At 40.5% G+C, this 21,987-nt stretch overlaps 1 protein-coding gene and 1 pseudogene across 8 annotated transcripts in view; one reads left to right on the top strand and one right to left on the bottom strand.

Moving 5' to 3' along the window:
• Window positions 1-21,987, bottom strand: part of SRPK2 (SRSF protein kinase 2) — a 228,282-nt gene that overhangs the window by 73,459 nt on the left and 132,836 nt on the right. The window lies entirely within an intron of this gene.
• Window positions 9,843-10,356, top strand: LOC114901834 (annotated as a pseudogene).

Raw genomic sequence — 21,987 nt, 5'->3', positions numbered from 1 at the left:
CTACAATTTATGGAGACTCAAAGTTACAGCTCCTTAGGTAACAGACATTAGGACAATGGTGGCGATAACATTCTCAATTAACCATGCCTCATGATGGAGTACTGAAAGGGAGTCATCACAACCAAACACCAACACCACTGCCAGGACCTCCAAAGGAATCCCAAGAGACCTTATGGAAGTGCAGTCATCTTTCTGGCAGCCTTGCAAATGCTCATTTTCTTTTTAACAGACATGGCTTTACTGAAAATAAAATGATCCTAGGGAAAAGAGGCCTGAGGAAGGGGAAGTAGGAGAGGAACTGCACCAGTTTCAATGCTTCCCCAAAGGGAAGAGGTTAGAGAAAAGATTTACATGACCCATTCTTGGGGGTGGAATATATCTATTTGACAAACTTGCTCAACCAAAAATACTTTCAATGTTGACTATTTCTTCCTAAGAAATTTTATATGAAAAAATAAAGAGATCCTCTAAATTAAAAAAAAAAAAAAAACGACGACACATATTCCCTGTGGAGACTATGTAACAACTAATGAAAAGGGAAGGACTAGAAGATCTTGTTCCACTGCTGCAGGGCGCTGCTATGCTCGACACCACTGATACTTGGGCCAGGAAACTCACAGCTGTGGGTGCTGTTTTGTACATTGTAGAACGCTGTCAGCCTGGCCTCCAGCCACTACATGTCAGTTGTGATCATCACAGACATGTCCAGAGACAAAGCAACTTAAATGTCCATCAACAGAGGAATGGATAAAGAAGATGTGGTACATATATACAATGGAATATTACTCAGCCATAAAAAAGAATGAAGTAATGCCATTTGCAGCAACATGGGTGGACCTAGAGATTCTCATACTAAGTGAAGTAAGTCAGACAGAGAAAGACAAATACATGATATCGTTTATATGTGGAATCTAAAAAACAAAAGGGTACAAATGAACTTATTTACAAAATAGAAGTAGACTCACAAATGTAGAAAACAAACTTATGGTTACCAGGGGACGAGCGGGGTGGGGGATAAATCGGGAGATTGGGATTGACAATATACATACTACTATATGTAAAATAGATAACTAATAAGGACCTGCTGTATAGCACAGGGAACTCTACTCAATACTCTGTAATGGCCTACATGGGACAAGAATCTTAAAAAAAAACAACAATGGATATACATATATGTATAACTGATTCACTCTGCTGTACACCTGAAACTAACACAACATTGTAAATCAACTATACTCCAATAAAAAATTTTTTAATTATCACCAAAAAAAACCTATGTCCAGACACTGACAAATGGGTGGGGAGGAGGGGGTGGAGGGAGGGAGGGGAGGGGAGTGGTGGCAAAATGATGCCCATGTGAGCACCACTTCATCGGTGGCATTTGCTACATATACCTTTACCTCAATGGAACAGACTGTATCTATGATAAGGGAGAACAGATTCTAGTTTTCACATGCCCATTTTCTCTAGTTTGACAGGCTTGGGGATCTTTATCATAATGTATGTCTCTTGGTGAGCTGCCACGTCACTTGTTTAACAAAATTCTCAGACCCTCTGGGGTCAGGGAGGGCCATGCTGAACAGGCAGGCAGATAGTTCCCCTAAAGCCAGTTCTATCAAGTTAAAGGGATGAGTCAGGGTACCCTGAAATACAGAGGAAGTTGAGTAATGTTGATGTAATATCTTGACTGGCTATCATATCAAAACACCTAGAACTCTGCTATCCTCTGGCCCCATGTGAGTGCTGAGCACTGAAAATGTACCTTGTCCTTATTGAGATGTGTTCTAAGTGTAAAATACGTACTGAATTGCCAAGATTTGGTACAAAAAAATGTAAAATATTTTATTAATAATTTTATATTGGGGCTTCCCTGGTGGCACAGTGATTGGTAGTCCGCCTGCCGATGCAGGGGACACGGGTTCGTGCCCCGGTCCGGGAAGATCCCACATGCCGTGGAGCGGCTGGGCCCGTGAGCCATGGCCGCTGAGCCTGCGCGTCCGCAGCCTGTGCTCCGCGTCCGCAGCCTGTGCTCCGCAACGGGAGAGGCCACAACAGTGAGAGGCCCATGTACTGGAAAAACAACAACAACACCACACACATATATATATATAAAATAATTTTATATTTATTACATGTTAAAATAATAATGTTTTGGATATAATAAATTATTAAATTCATCTTTTTTTTTTTAATGTGGCTACTAGAACACTTTAAATTACAAATGAGGCTCACATTACATTTCTATTAGATGGCACCACTCTAGACCCTCAGGTTCAACAATAGCAGAGGACTGTCTTGGCAGAGATTCCTGGTCACATCAGTGAATATTTTTTTCTGAGGCTTCTCCCAGTAACCTGCTTCACACCAATTATCACCAACTCTCAAATTACCCAGTTCATCATAGTAAGATAAGTACACTGTAACTACCAAATGTTACAGTCCAATCACTGACTCCTTTTCATCCCATCCAGCCTTGTTACTGCCTACTGCACAGGAAAAACACAGTAAATTTGTCTTAGGGCAGACGGACGTAAGAGAGAATGATGCCACACTGTCTTTAAAGGCTGGCTTCTTCAAACTGGTCTCTGGTGGCTTCTACAGCACCTCAAAGCCTGGTTAAATCTCAACTGTTTAAAAGATCAAGAGGTGATCCCACCAAGTGTATACTCATGAAATACATCAAGCGATTAAAAAAAAAAAAGACAACTTTCACTAATCCTATTGAAAACCATCAAGAAGTTATTTCAAAAGACAAACCAAAAAAGTTATTACATGTAAGAATTAATAGGGAGTTCCCTGGTGGTCCAGTGGTTAGGACTTGGCGCTGTCACTGCTGTGGCCTGGGTTCAATCCCTGGTCAGGGAACTAAGATCAAGCAAGCCATGCGGCATGGCCAGAAAAAAAAAAAAAAAAAAAAAAGAATTACTAGAAGCACATAAGCCGTTGGGGGGAAAACTCAAATATTTTCAACAACAATGCCAACACTACTAAATGGTGAAAGCATAGTCTTTCAACAAATGTAACTGGGACAAATGGCTATCTGCATACAAAAAAATGTTGTAACCCTACCTCACATAAATACATAAATATTAACTCAAAGTTAATAACTTGGGACTTCCCTTGGTGGTCCAGTGGTTAAGACTTCACACTCCCAAGGCAGGGGCCCAGGTTCGATCCCTGGTCAGGGAACTAGATCCCACATGCATGTCGCAACTAAAAGATCCCGCATGCCACAACTAAAAGATCCCGCGTGACGCAACTAAGACCCGGTGCAGCCAAATAAATAAATAAAAATATTTTTTTTAAAAATAATAACTTGCAGGAGGGCTTCCCTGGTGGCACAGCGGTTGAGAATCCGCCTGCTGATGCGGGGGACACGGGTTCGTGCCCCAGTCCGGGAGGATCCCACATGCCGTGGAGCGGCTGGGCCCGTGAGCCATGGCCGCTGAGCCTGCGCGTCCAGAGCCTGTGCTCCGTAACGGGAGAGGCCACAAAAGTGAGAGGCCCGCACGCCACACACACACACAAAAAAATTAATAACTTGCAGGAAAAAATATGAGTAAATCTTGATTACCTTAGGCTTGGCAATGTTTCTTAGATATGATACTAAAAGCATAGGCAATAGAAGAAAACAAGATAAAACTGGACCTGAACAAAATTAAGAACGTTTGCGTTTCAAAGGGCACCATCAAGAAAGTAAAGACAACCCAGAGAATGGAAGAATATATTTATAAATCATACAGCTTTAAACAAACTTGTATCTAGAATATAAAAAGAAATTTGTAACACGACGATAAAGAGACAAATTTTAAAAATTAAAGAAAAGAAGTAGAACAGACATTTCTCCAAAGAAGATATACAAATGACCAATAAGCACATGAAAAGATGTTCAGCATCATTAGTCAATTGGAAGAGGGAAGTCAAAACCACAATGAGATACTACTTCACGTCCAATAGGATGGTTATATTAAAAAAAACACCAGGCAACAACAAGTATTGTCAAGAATGAAGACATTGGAACCATCATACTACTGTAGCAGGAGTATAATATAGCACAGCTGTTCTGGAATATCTGGTAGTTCCGAAAAAGGTTGAATTTAGAGTTACCATAAAACCCAGCAATTCCAATCCTAGGTATATACCCAAGAGAAATGAAAACATCTGACCCCACAAAATCTTGTGTAAAAATGTTCATAGCAGTGCTATTCAGAATAGATAAAACGCAGCAACAACCCAAATGTGCATCAACTGATAGATGGATAAGTAAAATGTGGTATATCCTTACAGTGTAATATTATTCAGCAATAGAAATAAATGAAGTACTGATAATACATGTTACAGCAAGGATGACCCTTGAAAACATTACGCTAAATGAAAAACACGAGTCAGAAAAGAACACATGTTGAATGACGCCATTTTACATCAAAACATCCACAGTAGGGAAATTTGTAGAGTGTATTAATGGTTGCTTGGAGTTGGGAGCAGGGGAAGAGAGAAGTGGAAATTGTTAATAGATACGGGGGATTCTTCAGGAGGCATGAAAACGTTCTCATGTGGTGATGGTTATACAACCATGTGAATATACTTAAAAAATACTGAACTGCATACTTTAAATGTCTAAGTTGTATGGTATTTGAATTATACCTCAAAAAGCTGTTTTTTAAAAAGCAAAAGCCTATACGACTATATAATACCTTTTAATATCCACCTTATACCTTAATAAAGTATATGCTTCCAAGAAAAATCATAAATATTTAGATTTAAGCAATCTATATGCATGGTCTCTTTTACAAATGCCTAGTACATTCACAGTGAAAAATAACATGTAGTTCTGTAAAAAGTAGAGAGAGTCTATCCAATCATCTGAAGTTTCTATAAGGCACTAGTAATTTCAGGACGTGTATGTATACATAAGAAAATGTACCAACTCAGTGACTGGAATAAAAAATTTAGAAAGCAAAATTCCAACTAGTCATTCATATTTTTCACAAAGAACTATATTTATTTTGCCCTACATAAAACATAACTAAATATTCTAATCATTACTCCAAATAGGGCTATCAGGCCCTTGTGACATATTAAAAGTAGTCTCGGGCTTCCCTGGTGGCGCAGTGGTTGAGAATCTGCCTGCTAAGGCAGGGGACACGGGTTCAAGCCCTGGTCTGGGAGGATCCCACATGCCGTGGGGCAACTAGGCCCGTGAGCCACAACTACTGAGCCTGTGCGTCTGGAGCCTGTGCTCCGCAACAAGAGAGGCCGTGACAGTGAGAGGCCCGCGCACCGCGATGAAGGGTGGCCCCCGCTTGCCACAACTAGAGAAAGCCCTCGCACAGAAACGAAGACCCAACACAGCAAAAATAAATAAAATAAAATGATAAACTCCTACCCCCAACATCTTCTTAAAAACAAAAAACAAAATACTTTTCTTTAAATATTACATTAGAATACTAAGATTTTATCATGCTTATCGACTTCATATTATATTTTTCATGTACATTTGCTCTATTAGTAAAGTGAGAAAAAACTGAACGACCCTTGCAAAATGCACACATCATCTGCTCTAAATTGCCACGGCAACCAGATGGGAGTTCTCTGATTTCCTTCCAGCTGCTATTTCTTTTCCATTCCAGGAGAGAAAAAGAAGTAAACCTCACATTTGGCAGAAAAAGAAGTACTTTCCTTTGTTATCAGCTTAAATGGCAACTGACACCATTTAAGAAATTAATTCAGTTGATCTTTAACCAAAACATAAAGAAAAGGAATCCCAAACCAATTTCTTCAGGTAGTATTCTAGGGACATTCACATAAAGTCAAATTTCTTTTTCTTTCCTCGTATGTCGACAGCCTAAATCTAAAGCTCACTCTCTTCCTCCCACCCTCCTTCTCACTCTTCCTCTCTTGGTGGTAATTGTCAGCCTGAGAAACATGCAATCTGGCATTTCTACTTAAGGACAGAATCAATCAGTATACACTTTCTCTCAAAATAGCTTATCTAAAAAGGCTAGCTGCTGTAGCACTGGGTAAAGTCACACAGCTAGGGAGGAAAAAGCCACAATGATTTCATGTATTCCCCTCCAATGAAAAGAGAATTTCTAAACTTTGTATAAATCAAACCTAAATGTGAAGTGTCTGCTGTGGTAGGCAGAATTCTAAAATGAGCCCCAATGACCCTTGCCCTGTGTAATTCCCTGTTCCTCTGAGTGTGGGTAGCCCTGTGAATATGATATCACTCTTGTAATACGTTATGTTATATGGCAAAAGGGCAGATACACTGGGTGGGCCTAACCTAACCACATGAGCCTTTTCACAGGTGAGGGTTTTTCTCTGGTCACAGAAAAAGTCAGGGGCGTGCTTGAGCTAGCCTGCAAAAATGCAAACATTCATGTCAGGAACTGCCCATTAGGGCCACAGAGCAAGGAATTACGGGTGGCCTCTAGGAGTGAGAGTGGTCCCCAGCCAACAGCTAGAAGGATAACAACAACTTCAGTGCAAGGAAGAGTTCTGCCAATAACTAGTCATCTTAAAAGAGGACTCCAATCCCCAAATGAGAACTGCAGCCTTGGCCAGCAGTTTGGTTTCAGTCCAACGAGAAATCAGCCACCTGTGCAGCCCTAACTTCTGACCTACAGAACTGTGAGCTAATAAACAGGTATTGTTTTCACCTGCTAAGTGTGGTAATTTGTGCAGCAATAGAAAATGAATAGAGCTGCCAAGTTCTCAATAAGTAATAGAGTAGTTCACTTTAAATTATCAGATTTTGGCCTCAACCAAATCTGGGGTTTTTTAAATAATTGAAATGATCAGAGGAATTAAGAAGCTGGGTAATAAGAATGTGACAGCCAATTCTCTTTGGGGCACAGGCAAGTTAAAAAAAAAAAAAAAAAAAAAAGGAAAACAAAACCTTATTCCCCAAATTCTAACAGAAACAATCATAATTCCAAGCCAGACACTTTACATGGTCTTACTAAGACTGTGTTGTCTTCTAGAACACTGAACATAGTTAGTGAAGATGTAAGTAAATCACACCTGCTTCCCAACTAAACTACACCTTAGACAGCAAACGAGTTGTCTACTTGACCACCTAACAACATATGTATGACGGAGCTATAGACTTCTCATCCACCTGTATTATTAATATTTCATAAAACAGTGTGGGGCCTGGCAGTACACGTTATTACTACTGAAGAAGAGAAAGGCAGACAGAAAAGTTTAATCCACAGCCCAAAAGCGTGTAAAAATGGCATCCACTGATTCCACAAATACTCAGAATAGCATATAACAGCGGTCCCCCAGCCTTTTTGACACCAGGGACCAGTTTCGTGGAAGACAGTTTTTCCATGGGATGGGGTGGGGGGATGGTTTCGGGATGACTCAAGCACATTACGTTTATTGTGCACTTTCCTTCTTATTATTGTTACATTGTTCTACATAATGAAATGATTATACAGCTCACCATAATGCAGAATCCGTGGGAGCCCTGAGCTTGTTCTCCTGCAACTAGACGGTCCCACCTGGGGGTGACAGGAGACAGTGACACCTGAAGTGTGTGCCTTAGGTCCAGTCTACTCCGTAAGATGCAGCTTGTCACTTGCCACTCACTGACAGGGTTTTGATATGACTCTGTAGGCAGCTGATTTATCACGGTCTCTGTGCAGTCAAACCCCTCTGCTAATGATAATCTGTGTTTGCAGCCGCTCCCCAGCGCTAGCATCGCCTCAGCTGCACCTCAGATCATCAGGCACTAGATTCCCATAAGGAGCACGCAGCCTAGATCCCTCGCACGCACAGTTCACAGCAGGGTTTGCGCTCCTATGAGAATCTGATGCTGCCACTGATCTGACAAGAGGTGGAGCTCAGGTGGCAATGCGAGTGACGGGGAGCGGCTGCAAATACAGATGAGGCTTCACTCGCCCGCCACTCACCTCCTGCTGTGCGGCCCGGTTCCTAACAGGTCACCAACCAATATAGGTCCGTGGCCCGGGGGTTGGGGATCCCTGGCGTATAGCATGCACCATGACGTGCACCGGGGTACAAAGGAGCCCAGCACTGAGGGATGCATGGTCTAGCAAGAGGGCTCTAGAGAAATGCCTGTGAACACATGAATATAGGAACATAAGTGCTCCAAGTGTTGTTATAGAGGAGGAGGTGGCAGAGGGCTGAGCCAGAAACATCTACATGCTGGGAGTGACCTTAGAGACAGAACAGAATGAGGCACAGGGGGGTGGAGGAGGGTGGCCAAGGCCCAGGAACAGGGTGATGAGAGGCACAAAGGCCTAAACTAGTCCAGTGTGGCTGGAGACAGGGAAGAGGTTCAGCAGCAGCCAGCTGACAGAGGAACGACCCACAGTTCTAAGGGATTTGCGCTCTATCCTTAAGGCAAGTAGGAGCCACTGAAATACAATTTTAGGACCAGAGAGTTGCTCTCTGCAAAAAACATATGAAATTGGTATATAGAATGGGTAGAAAGGATAAAAGACAGAAGCAGGGAAACTAGTGAGGTGTCGCAGGAGGAGATGATGAAAACCTGAACTCAGAACTCAGTAATTCATTTGCTGGAGGTGAGTGTCTGTCTCCTAGGTTTCTGATAGTAAGATAGTGTTACCATTAATTTGGAGAGAGAACACAGCAGCAGGAGGAGGAATGGTTTGCAGTGAAAGCTTACTTCTGTTTCAGCTCATCAGAGTTTGAGGGGCATGTGGGATGTCCAGCATTGTAGAAATACAGTGGACTGCTTGGTATATAGAATCTATAGTTAAAAAATAAAGGTTTAGGCTGCCAATAGAAACAGAGGTCATGAGTAAACAGCTGGTAAACAATGCCTCTCCAAGCATGTGAGAGTGCCAAAGAGAACTGAGGGGTTAAAGAGACAAGAGCAAGGCCTAGTTAAGAGCTAACATACAAGGTTAGTCAAACCACCAACAGATTCTAGCCTTCCTGGTTCATAATCTGCAAGCAGTGACCCATAGCATAATCACCAAGATAAATTCATAAATTTCAAAGACAGATTTTGGAGAATATATAAGTTTTACCTCATATAAGCCTACCTTTTTACATTAGGACGAGATATACATATAAAATCTAGCAAACTAAGAACCCCTGTGTTTCTACCTAAAAGGCTCTGTTTGTAGGCAATCTGAAGCCAGCTGGGTACAGGGTAAACTGCCACTACAAAAAAAAAAAAAGGGCGGGGGGTGGGGGGAGAATTGTTTACTAAGACCTGTATGTTGATGAAACTTAACTAGAACAACTGCCTCCTGCTACTCAGGAAATAACGCAAGATGTACCACTTTGAACATGGCTTCTGCACACCTCCGCAAGATTTAAATCAAAAAGCAACTATAATTATATGACACAATAGCCACTAGCCAAATTAAACAGAATAAAATTTAAGATTCAGTTCTTCCGTCACTCTAGCCTCATTTTAAGGGCTCAAGCAGCCAGAACCACATACAGCTGGTGACTTATGGTACTGAACAGTGCAGATAATAGAACACTTCCATCATCACAGAAAGTTCTACTGGACAGTGCTGCTCTAGGCAACATTTTAGCAATGTGAACCTCCTCTAGCATATCATTATTAACTGAAAAGAGTTTGGAACATTTTTTTATACAGCCCACCACTGGAAATTTTAGCTGTAAAATTATAAACAGGAAGAGTATATTCATTTTTAATTTGACAGATGATTCCAATATCTGAATATCCTTTAGCTCAGCACACCTCCTTACTGGAATTCACCTGATACTCACAGTGACAATGTCTGTAAATAGCAATATATTGGGGCCTAAATGTCCATCAATGGGAGACTTGTTAATAACATGATGATAGATTATGGCACATGCATACAACATAGCTCTTCTATAAAAAATGAGGCAAATGAAATTAAGAAAATTCCATCCACAATAGCATCAAAAAGAATAAAACACAGAGCTCCGGTGGCAACCATGGCATATACCGGCCTCACAGTGCCTCTCATTATGATGAGCATGTTCTGTGGCTTCATCAGCTTCCTGGTGCCCTGGTTCATCTGTAAGGGTCCCAACCGGGGAGTTATCATCACCATATTGGTGACCTGTTCAGTTTGCCGCTATCTCTTTTGGCTGATTGCAATTCTGGCCCAACTCAACCCTCTCTTTGGACCACAGTTGAAAAATGAAACCATCTGGTACCTCAAGCATCACTGGCCTTGAGGAAGAAGACCTGCTCGCCAGTGCTCAGTCACTGAGGCCACAAAGAGAACTCCTCTGGATGCAAAATCACCTCCACACCCAGACCACCTTCCTTAACTCAACCGTTTTAGCCATCAACTGCCTTAAATGTTCCCACCACATTTGAATGCCTTATTCTACCATGCAGTATTTTTTCTGGTCACCTTTCTTATTACACTTTGATGAATGATGTACCTATTTAACCTAAAGTATGCTGCCTCCATAAAATGTTTATGTACTCTTCTGAGATAGAAAGTGCTGTTCTTCTGAGAAATAATGTTACTCTCTCCTTGGAACCTGTGGATTTGAAGATGGCTCCTTCCTGCTCTCAACAGGGGAATCAGCGAAATGTTTAAGAGCTCTTACAAGGCAATAAGACTCCAGTGGGGCAGTCAGTAGGAGAACATGTTCAGAGGGAAAAATCTGTCTCACCAGAATTATACCAAAGTATATTTTCAGGATGAATTTCTTATTTCTGCTATCTTTTCGAATAAATTATTTTTCTGCTTTCCATGGAAAAAGAAAGAATAAGATACAGTTGAACATTGAACAATTAGAGGGTTGGGGCACGGCTGAAAATCGAAGTACAACTTAATAGTTGGCCTTCTGTGTATGTGGTTCCTCCATATACACAGAGTCAACTATCTGTGGACTGTGTAGTACTGTAGTACATACTATTAAAAAAAATCCACGTATAAGTGGACCCAAGTAGTTCAAACCCGTGTTAAGGGTCAAGTGTACATAGGAATAAATTTAACAAAAGAAGTTCAAAATATATACTATCAAAGCTAGAAAAGATTACTGAAAGAAATTAAAGAAGATCTAAATAAACAGAAACACATCCCACGTTAATGGACTGAAGACTTAATTCTGTTAAGATGACAGTATGCCCCAAACTGATCTACAGATTCAATTCAACGCCTATCAAAATACCAGTTGGCTTCTTTGCAGAAACTGATAAGCCATTCCTAAAATTCATATGGAAATGCAATAACCCAGAATAGCCAAACCAATATTGAGAAAGAACAATACTGGAAGACTCATGCTTCTTGATTTCAAAACTTACTACAAAGGTACAGTAATCAACAGAGTGTGGCACTGAGATCCCAGAAATAAACCCTCACATTACCATCAAATGATTTTTCAACAAAGGTGCCAAGACCATTCAATAAGAACAGTGTCTTTAAACAAAAGGTGATGAGATAAATGAACACCCACATGCAAAAGAATAAAGTAGGACTCCTAACTCACACTACACGCAAAAATTAACTCACAGTAGATCAAAGACCCAGATGTTAAGACCTAAAACTATTTAAAACTCCTAGAAAAGATGTTCATCTTTAGCCATCAGAAAAACAAAAATCAAAACCACAATGAACCACGAATCCACACGTACTAGGATGGCAATAATCAAAAAGACAGATACTAACAAGTGATGGCAAAAATATGCAAATATTAGAACCCTCACAGACTGTTTATAAGAAAGGAAAATGATGTACGCATTTTGAAAAACATTGGAAAAACTAGAAGCAGTTTCTCAAAAGATTAAACAGTTACCATATGACCCAGCAGTTCCACTCCTAGGTATATACACAAGAGAAGCTAAAACATACATCAAAAATAAAAACTTGCGCATAAATGTTCTTAGCCTCATTATTCGTACTACCCCAAAGCAGAAACAATCTAATGTCCATTAATTGATGAATGGATAAATAAAACAAAATAGTAATATAATAGTACTCAACAATAAAAAGTAATGGAAGTACTGATAGATGCTACGACATGGAGGATCCTTGAAAATGTTATGGTAAATCAAAGAAGCTAGTCACTAAAGATATTATATGATTCCATTTACATGTAATTCCCAGAATAGAGAGAAAGTAGGTTAGTGGCCGCTTATGGCTGAGGAGGTGGGAAGAAATGGAGGTAACTACTCAAGTGTACAGAATTTATTTTGGGGATGATGAAAATGTTCTAAAATTAGGTGGTTGGTGATGGTTACAAAATTCTGTGAGTAGACTGAAACATCTTTGAATTGCACATTTTAAATTTTATGGTACCTGAATTATCTTTCAATAAAGTTGTTACACGAAAATAAAGAGGCTGTCCTCTATGTACTAATATGGAAGATAGGTCGATGATAAATACAAAGGTGCAGCGCATTTGTGTATGGCATGTACCATTTGTTTTACAGATATAATACAATGCATGCACCTCATGTTAACAGACTGTTTCTGGTGGGAGCAACAAGAAACTGACAATAATGGCTCTCCTCCAGGAAAAGGAGCTCAATGACTGATGGTCAGGGAGAGGAATTAACTTTTCAAAAATTCCTTATACTCCTTTCATACTTTTTCAGTTGGGCACCATGCGCACAGCTACTGAAATTAATTATTAACTTATAAAGACAAGAAAGAAAAATAAGGAAAGGCAAAGTGGATGCTGGGAAAGTGGTTCCTATCTCTGACCCCACCACCACTCCACCCCTCCCCCACCCTTGGCGTCTCGGGAGAATTTACTAAAGAACAACAAAATGCACTGTCTAGGGCTGGAAAGCTAGGATAAAAGTCCAGCTCCAAACAACATGCAGTTTTCTGGTAGAAAGCCTGTGGGTTAGGTGTGAATACCAGTTCCATCACTTAAAAATCCACGAGAATTCAAGTCAGTGACAACTTCCCTGAGCCTCTCAAGAAAGTCAGAGGTTTATGGTAATTTAAAAGGGATGATACATAAATTCCTTGGTATGGTAACTGTGCACGGGGTAGGCAGTCAATAAAGGTTAATCCTCACGTCCTATTCTCACCTTTCTGGTGTGTGGTTACCATGAACTTGTTTCCTCAGGGCTCCAGCTGTGAATAATAAGGAGGTACACCCTGATATATTATGCATGACAGCACTATCAGACCTCTGGCCCTTTCTGCTCATCTGTAACTGTGCTAATGCAAAGGTCAGCATCAATCTACCTCTTAACCTCTCTGCTTCTAAACTCATGTATTTTATAATCATGATTGGTTATGAGATTTAAGAAAGTTTCAGAAGCATCTCTATTGTTAATTATCACATATTTCTACAAGGCAATATGACAAAATGGGTTGTACTGCTGCTATAACCATCTTTGGGGGAAAAAAAAAGATGTCTAACATAGATTTTAAAAATTTAATGCGTAAGCAAACTGCTTAATAAACATTCTCCAGTAACACATGACTTGTTCTAACTAGGTCTTTTTTGACAAGTACAAAGTTAAGCCTAATCCTCAAAGACTTTCTTGTGAACTAGGGTTTCAATGGACTTCACACAACAGCAGTGTTCCCATCTTAAAAACTGTTTCCCCTAGATGGAAGACAAAATTAACAATTGCTGGCAGAGAGTTTTGGTCATCTGAAGAGTTATTAGTCCACTGCAATACGTTCTGCCTCTTTCAAACTTTATAATTTCAGCCATACACATTCTTCAATATTAGATAAATGGCTTTAAGACTGTTGCTTCAATTAGCACTAATACCAACCTTACTATAGGAATTGTGTTTATAGTTATTCAAAAATGCTGAAGCACATTAATATTATTCCTGTAGGAATGGCCGTTTTCAGAGACTGGTGGATACCTAAAGAAGCTATCAGAAAAACATTTTCCAGAGAAACGGGAGATTCTGCAAGCACCAAATCCAACCCCAATGGGAGAGGCTCAAGAATAAGGTTAGGATTCCAGCTACAATTGCTATCCAAAGACAGGTTCTAGGAAGAGATAGGACTAGAGAAACAAGAACTAGGATCAACCAGTGAGACGAATTTCGGATACCCAAACTTCTCTCGACTAAAGAGGTGGGGGAAATCTCTCCTATTAATCTGCAATCTCAAGCTTCTCCTTGGGCAGAGTTAGCATTTGAATGTATTATTATACCTTGCTAGTTCTGAAATGCCCCAGCCAAGAATTCACTTGGAGTGCTTCCGGGTCACTGCCATCCCTGGGTGCCTGGAAGAAGTTAAAAACAAATCCTCTTGGGAGAAATGCATCTTCAATCAGGGCTAACTGGGATTCCAAGCAGTTAAGATTGGGTTGGGCAGGTGTGATTTAATAATTTTTTTCAAATCACCAAATAAATAAGGAAACAATACCCAATGAACAAGCCAAAAGAAATAATAAACAGCAAAAGTAGCTTCAGATACTAGTACTATGAAATACAGAATATACAATAAATATAATCCTGATAGAAATAAACGAAGGAAACGAAAGCACAAGCAGGAAATTAAAGCATGAGACTTAAAATTCATTGATTGATTAGACAACAAACAAGAGACTGGAATATGGATCCGGAGAAATCATCTAGGATGTACTGGGTTGGCCAGAAAGTTTGCTCGGGTTCTTCTGTAAAACAGGAAAAACCTGAGTGAACTTTTTGGCGAACCCAGTATCACAGAAAGACAAAGAGATTGAAAACATGACGAAAGGTTGAGAAGTGGAGTAGAGAATGAGAAGATCTAACCAATCTACTCTTTGGGCTTCTTGAAGAAGGGAGAAGAAGGAAGAGCTAAGAATTGTCCAGAATTGATAAGGAACATACATCTCAAATTCAGAAAGCACAAAGTGTTCCAGACAAGGAGAGATCTCCAGAACAATAAAACTGAAGAACTCCAAAGCCAAGAGAAAAAAACAGGGGGGAAAAACAGCCAGATTTTCTACACAGAAATGACAATTACACTGTCACTAGAGGTCACAAAAGAAAGAAGTCGAACAACAGTGGTGTAAGGTCATCAAAGTGCTAAGAGTCAACGACTGTCATTTTCAGTTATATAACTGGCTAAAGAAAACACGTACGGACTTCCCTCGTGGCGCAGCGGTTAATAATCTGTCTGCCAATGCAGGGGACACGGGTTCGATCCCTGGTCTGGGAAGATCTCACATGCCTCAGAGCAACGAAGCCCGCGCACCTAGAGCCCGTGGTCCGCAACAAAGAGAAGCCACCGCAACGAGAAGCCCACCCACTGCAACTAGAGAAAGCCCCCGCGCAGCAACGAAAACCCAACACAGCCAAGGGAGGAAGAGAGGGAGGAAGGAAGGAAAACATGTATACATAAAACAAATAAAGGTATTTTCAAATCAACAAAAACTGAGTTTATCATTTACAGACTTCTTCTAAAGAAACTTCTAAAGAACAGATTTCAGGAAGACATGAAACGATGAGGAAGGAAGGTCTAAATTACAAGTAAAAATGGTGATTGATAAACTGGTAAACATGAGTTAAAACAAATAATGAATGTATATTTCCAGGGTGGCAATAAAAATACTACTCAAAATAACAATATTTTAAAAATCGAACTCTTAAATAATAGAACTATTCTGAGTACTTTACTCATATAATTATCTCAATGCTCAAACAACTCTGAAGTACTATTATTCACCCCATCTTCACAGATGAGGATAATAAGGCACAGGGGGTAAGTTCAAGGTCATACAACTAGTGACTGCAGAGCCAGGAAGGAAGCTTGCCCTACTAGGCAGCAGCTGGAAGCAGTGAAATATTTCCAGACCCAACTTTCTAGTAGAACTAGATCTGCTGCTGTGCCAGTGGACTCGGTAAAAGGAAGGGTAGGTGGTAAATAACTGACACCGGTGAGAGGCTTGAACAGGAAACATTGAAGGACACTCACTGGGATGAGATGAATCCTCTGTAGTACTGATATCCACTTACAGCACTCAGACTTCTCCACTCACAGACTGACTCACTAAGACTGAGAGAAGGCCCAGGAATTGGCATGCTTGGTAAGCACCCCAGGAAACTGATGTAGGTGGTTTAAGGGCCACACTTGAAGAAACATTACCAGATTCATATGTAACCACTATAACCACTACATTCAAGTCCTTCAGTCTAAGATTCTATTTGACTTTAATGAGCTTCTAAACAAGAAAAATCATACTCATGTGTAGTTTGGATACCAGATGTCAACTAAACCCTTAAACAAATAATGTGCAGTTTCAAGCTCACCAAAAGATGACACTAGAAAGGATAAACTGTGGTTAAACAATGGAATAACTACTCAGCAATACAAGACAATGAACAAATACCAGAACATGAATGAACTCAAAAGAACTGTGCTAAGTGAAGGAAGTCAAACTACAGAGTATATGATTCCATTTTAAAAAGGCGAAACTTCAGTGATGGAAAGCAGATCAATGGGTGCCAGAGACTAAGGAGTGGGGGAAGGGTACTAACTGTAAAAGGGCTCAAGGGAACTTCCGGTGCTGACGAAATGTTACCTCACAACTGCGGTTGTGGTTATACCATGTATACGTACAACAGTCACAACTCCATGAATTGTATACCTAAAACTGGTGACTCTTTATTTAATGTAAATCATACCTTAATAAAGCTGACTCAAAAAAAAAAAAACGATCATCATAGCCACCAGTGAGTTCTCCCCTGTACACTGCTCTTAACACATGCTTTCATCACCCTCCAGTTGGTTCAGATCAAATACTCTTCACCACCAAATATGAAATTCTGCAAACCCCCCAGTCATGTATGTTAACACATGGGAAACTCACTGCCTAGTTTTAAACCACTCACTAACCTGCAAGGGCAGTACTGAACAGGTAAGAAAATAAAAGCTTTAGTGTTCAACATAAGAGCCTTACCTAAGGTGGAACAAAAATTCAAAACATAAGGTGCTGCTGAGACTAGCACCCATGAAACCAAATGCTACAAATACTCCCCCTTGTATTCACACATGACACAGTACCGTCTCAGTTCAAATTTATCTCACAACTGAGGACTGTCTTGAAAAACATCAAACTGGTATCTCTGATGGGGCAGGTGCTATAAAGTACTCCACCAGTCTGATCATCCCACCGACTCAGATCAGAGAGAACTCAGGGACTGTGATATTCTCTCCTACAGCTGTGCTCATAAATTTTGTGATTCTACCCTATAGTTCCAAATTCTGCTTGACTACCCACATACAGAGAAGATACCTCACATTTGTTCAAGAAATATTTATCAAACTATTTTATTGTTAAAAATGAGTAAAAGCTGTCTTCGTGCATGGAACCAGGTGTCTGACAGACTAGAGCAGACAAGTATACAAATAACAATATAAAACAAGGCAGACCATGGTTCAGAAAGATTATTACCTTAATCACCTCAATATAGTCAAGGTTCCAAGGTCCAGGGAATACAATGAGAACAAAACAAAATACCCAGAAAGGCAGAAATGTTTTCTCTGGCTCGTTTAGTCCCCACGGAATCCATAGAGAAAGTAGTGACAACTGAGGCTGAACTGTGAGGAAGAGCTTTTGAGGTAAGGGGAACCTCAGGAATAAGCACAGGCATGGCAACAGGAAAGTCCAGTTTTGCTGATATACAAGGTACCCACAGGAGAATATTGGCAGAAATGCTAGAAAGAAAGACTGGAACCAGATTCTGACACCCTTGAATGAAGAATATGGAGTTTATTTCTGGTAAGATATAAAACGTCATGCAAAATTTAATCTATATTTATTTTAGGATCTGTAACACAACAGTTCTTATAAGACTATACACCATGATCATGTAGAAGCTTTTTCAAAAGACAAAAGCCTACAAGCAGGAGATTCTGACTCAGTAGGTCTGGAATGTGGCCTGGGCACATGTCACTAGGAGTCTGACACACACCCACAGTTAAGAATCTCCGCTGTAAGGAGCCATTACCGTGTCTTACAGATGTCTACCGGTAATACACTCAAGTGTGCTTATGACTGAAACACAAGCAAGGAAAGCAAATACTACTAGGCACAGGCAAAGAAAGGCAGATTTCAAATAAGAACTTCTGATGCTCCAAAAGATTTCAGGAATAGGACATTCCACTCTAATAAATGTATGTCTCTTAAAAAGTTATTACACTAATCAGTCTGTTTTAATCACCTACTTCATTCAAGTAAATCCAAATTTTAGTTAATTCCATCAAAATATACATAATTATACCATTAAGTATTCAGAGTTTAAACTCAGAAAACCATAGCTAAAGGACTTCTAATTTAAACATGACTGATTAACACCATACATTTTTCTTCTCTCCTTCCCGTAGTAAAAAACAAACAAAAAAAACAAGAAAATCCAAAATAACAAAGACAATGGAATAGTAAAAATCAAGGAACAAGAAATTCAACAATGTTTTTAGAAAACAAAGTCGATGCAGGAGGTAACAAATAGGAAGAACGAAGCACTACAACCGGCAGTGCCAGACACGGACCAGAGACTAGTCCACCCCAGAACCACAGAGCCTCGGCATAAAAACCAAGGACTGGGGAGATGGCAGGTTGTTGGGGGGATGCTACTGAATACACAGAGCTTAGCTGGACAGAGCCATGGCTCCTTCCCCACTCACCCCTACCCCCAGTGTAGGCAGATTACAACCTTTCCTGAAGCAAGGACTGGTTATTTTGGAGAAAGTCTTTGCTTCAGGAAAGACTGTGATCTGGCTACAATCTTTTGGAGAAGGTATGGTAAGGTACTGTGATGAGAAACCATTTTGATAATTAATAGAATCTCAGATTCCTTGCTCCACTCTGCCCCGCTGAACAGGAGTAAAGAGAACTCCTTATTGGAGAAACGGAATAGCCACACCCAGGCCAGGCCCATATACAGTTACAACAGAATTCATTTTTAAAAAATCCTTCTCTTAAAAACTAATAAGCAGGCTTCCCTGGTGGCGTAGTGGTTGACAGTCCGCCTGCCGATGAAGGGGACACGGGTTCGTGCCCTGGTCCGGGAGGATTCCACATGCTGCGGAGCGGCTGGGCCCGTGAGCCATGGCCGCTGAGCCTGCGCGTGTCTGGAGCCTGTGCTCCGCAACGGGAGAGGCCACAGCAGTGAGAGGCCCGCGTACCGCAAAAAAACAAAACAAAACAAAACAAAAAAACTAATGAGCGTTTAACATATCACACACTGGGTTCTCTCTACACCTTGATAAGGGTCAACCAGCTCCTATAACCCAGGTTCGTTTCAGGCTTTCCAGTGCTGGCGGTTGATGACTCTTTACTAGGTATGATGCTGAGTAGCTGACTGAGGACAACAGCTAAGCTTTAGTGCCTATGTGCTTATTAGCACGGGTGCTTACTCAGGCAGACATTAAATAATACAAGCTGAATAAAAAACCAAAATAGAAAAGGTATATGCCTGCTACTTTCTAAATCATTAAGCCTATAATCTAAAACTTTGATTTCACTATCGTACATTGATTCTGAACTTCAATGAAGTCACAAAAATTTTCTATATTAAAGAATACATTTCCTAGTCCTTTCTTCCTCCCAAATATGCAGTAAATAATAAGGTGTCATTTGAAAGTATAAGAAATTCTGTTGACTAGAGATGCTATTTCTACGTGTTAGGAATTCATGAATAAAGAATCTTACTAAGGACTTAGTTACAAACTGGTGGCAAGAACAGGCAAAAATTCCCAACTGGTGTACACGTGACCTAGAGGCATACAAGTTAGACAGTCTATTCATCACTACTTATTCGGGAGAATTTTAGGAACTCAAATAATATATGACTTAAATCCTGAAAAAGTGAAATAAGGTTTCATTTAAATGGTTGTTTTAAAATCAGCAGACAGGGACTTCCCTGGTGGCGCAGTGGCTAAGAATCTGCCTGCCAATGTAGGGGACACAGGTTCAAGCCCTGGTCCGGGAAGATCCCACATGCCGCAGAGCAACTAAGCCCATGCACCGCAACTACTGAGCCTGTGCTCTAGAGCCCATGAGCCACAACTACTGAGCCTGAGTGCCACAACTACTGAAGCCTGTGCGCCGAGAGCCCGTGCTCCGCAACAAGAGAAGCCACCGCAATGAGAAGCCCACGCACCGTAAAAAAGAGTAGCCCCTGCTCGCCGCCAACTAGAGAAAACCCGCGCGCACCAACAAGGACCCAACGCAACCAAAAACAAACAAATAATAAAAATAAATAAATTAATTAAAAGATTTGTTTAAAAAAACAGCAGACAGGGCTTCCCTGGTGGTGCAGTGGTTGAGAGTCCGCCTGCCGTTGCAGGGGACACGGGTTCCTGCCCTGGTCCGGGAAGATCCCACATGCCGTGGAGCAGCTGGGCCCGTGAGCCATGGCCACTGAGCCTGCACGTGTTGAGCCTGTGCTCTGCAACGGGAGAGGCCACAACAGTGAGAGGCCTGCGTACCGCAAGAAAAAAAAAAACAGCCAACAAAAACTACATACAGCCCCCCCCCAAAAAAAGGTGGAGCTTAAATGTGGCAGTAAAATTAATGTTTTATATACTGAATGCTTTAAAGTCAATTTGTTTCTCCTCATTCTTGGATCCATTATAGTACAGTCTGACTTGTGATACCAAACTAAAATAAAAACTCTTTCAATAGTTCGCTATTTTCTTGGAACACAGTCTCAGGAGTAACTTACCAGGTCAAAGACTTTCCGCATTTAAAAATCAAACAGGGGCTTCCCTGGTGGCGCAGTGGTTGAGAGTCCACCTGCCGATGCAGGGGATGTGGGTTCGTGCCCCGGTCTGGGAAGATCCCACATGCCGCGGAGCGGCTGGGCCCGTGGGCCATGGCCAATGAGCCTGCACGTCCGGAGCCTGTGCTCCGCGGTGGGAGAGGCCACCACAGTGAGAGGCCCGCGTACCACAAAAAAAAAAAAAAATCAAACATACTGAGAAACTGCTATACAAAAATCTGTACAAGTGACACCCTCATCATCAAAGAACATCTTTACTGGTAGTTTAACTGCTTAAGATGAGCTCCTGCACATATTCCACTATAGACATCCCAACAAAGAAAGAACTGTTTCCTTACAATGGCTCATTAACTTTTCTAATAATAATCCATGCTATAAAAACAAAAAATGCACTATACTCAATAAAGTTTGAAACTTAAAATCTGAAGTAAAATTTGATCAAACAGTAACTGAAAACAATATTCCTAACAATTCAATAAGCATTTTAAGCAGAAAATAGTTTTTAACAGCAAAATTACTGTTAAGTTTTAAGACTTCTATTTTCTTACCTACTTCAGTATCTATTCTGAGTACTGCTAACTCTTTAAACACTATTATTCCACAGTATTCCTTATGTGTTTTCCATCATAAATTTTACATTCTTGAGAAAGACCATTCTGGTGTAAATACAGCAGCTGAATGGATAATAACATGAATTTTAAAACACACTTCCAATAGACTTGCACTTACATGCAACTGTAACCTTACTGACCATTTACTACATCATTCTCTGTTTGCTTCATCATGAACAAGAGTGATATGGCTGCAGACCTCACAGAGTATTTTGTTGGAACTACACTGGAATCAGAAAAGGGAAGTTTATAATTTTTTTGATGGAAAAAGCCATCTCAACTCTAGTTCCTGCTATGAGCCAGGCATTATCCAAATGCTTTCACATTTATTCAAATAATCTTTAAAAAGACACAAAGGGCACAGAATAAAATTTCACTACTGATGCAATTACTCTTTGTGCAAAATGACTCAGGTATAAGAGAGGCCAGACCCACCTTGACCCAGGGCCTCTCAGTCCAGAAAAAAGCATGTTGAGACCACATGATTTCACAACCTTAGCTCTATCTGTCCAGAATGGGCCCAATGGCAATAATTCCACGAATGATCTCTTCAGCTTAAAAAAAAAAAAAAAAAAAATCAACTGTAACAACTATTTTTTGCCTAATGTCAGCAAAAATGAAAAAGCCTCTTCTGAAGAGATTCCTAAAGTGCTGACCAGCCACAGGCTTTCTTTCCACATTTTAATAATCCAGGCAGAATGCAGAATTGAAGGC

The sequence above is a fragment of the Monodon monoceros genome, unplaced genomic scaffold, assembly GCF_005190385.1.
Source record: "Monodon monoceros isolate NGI ecotype Baffin Bay Population unplaced genomic scaffold, NGI_Narwhal_1 Super_Scaffold_2, whole genome shotgun sequence".
Classification (NCBI taxonomy): domain Eukaryota; kingdom Metazoa; phylum Chordata; class Mammalia; order Artiodactyla; family Monodontidae; genus Monodon; species Monodon monoceros.
This window is presented reverse-complemented; position numbering and strand designations above follow the sequence as displayed.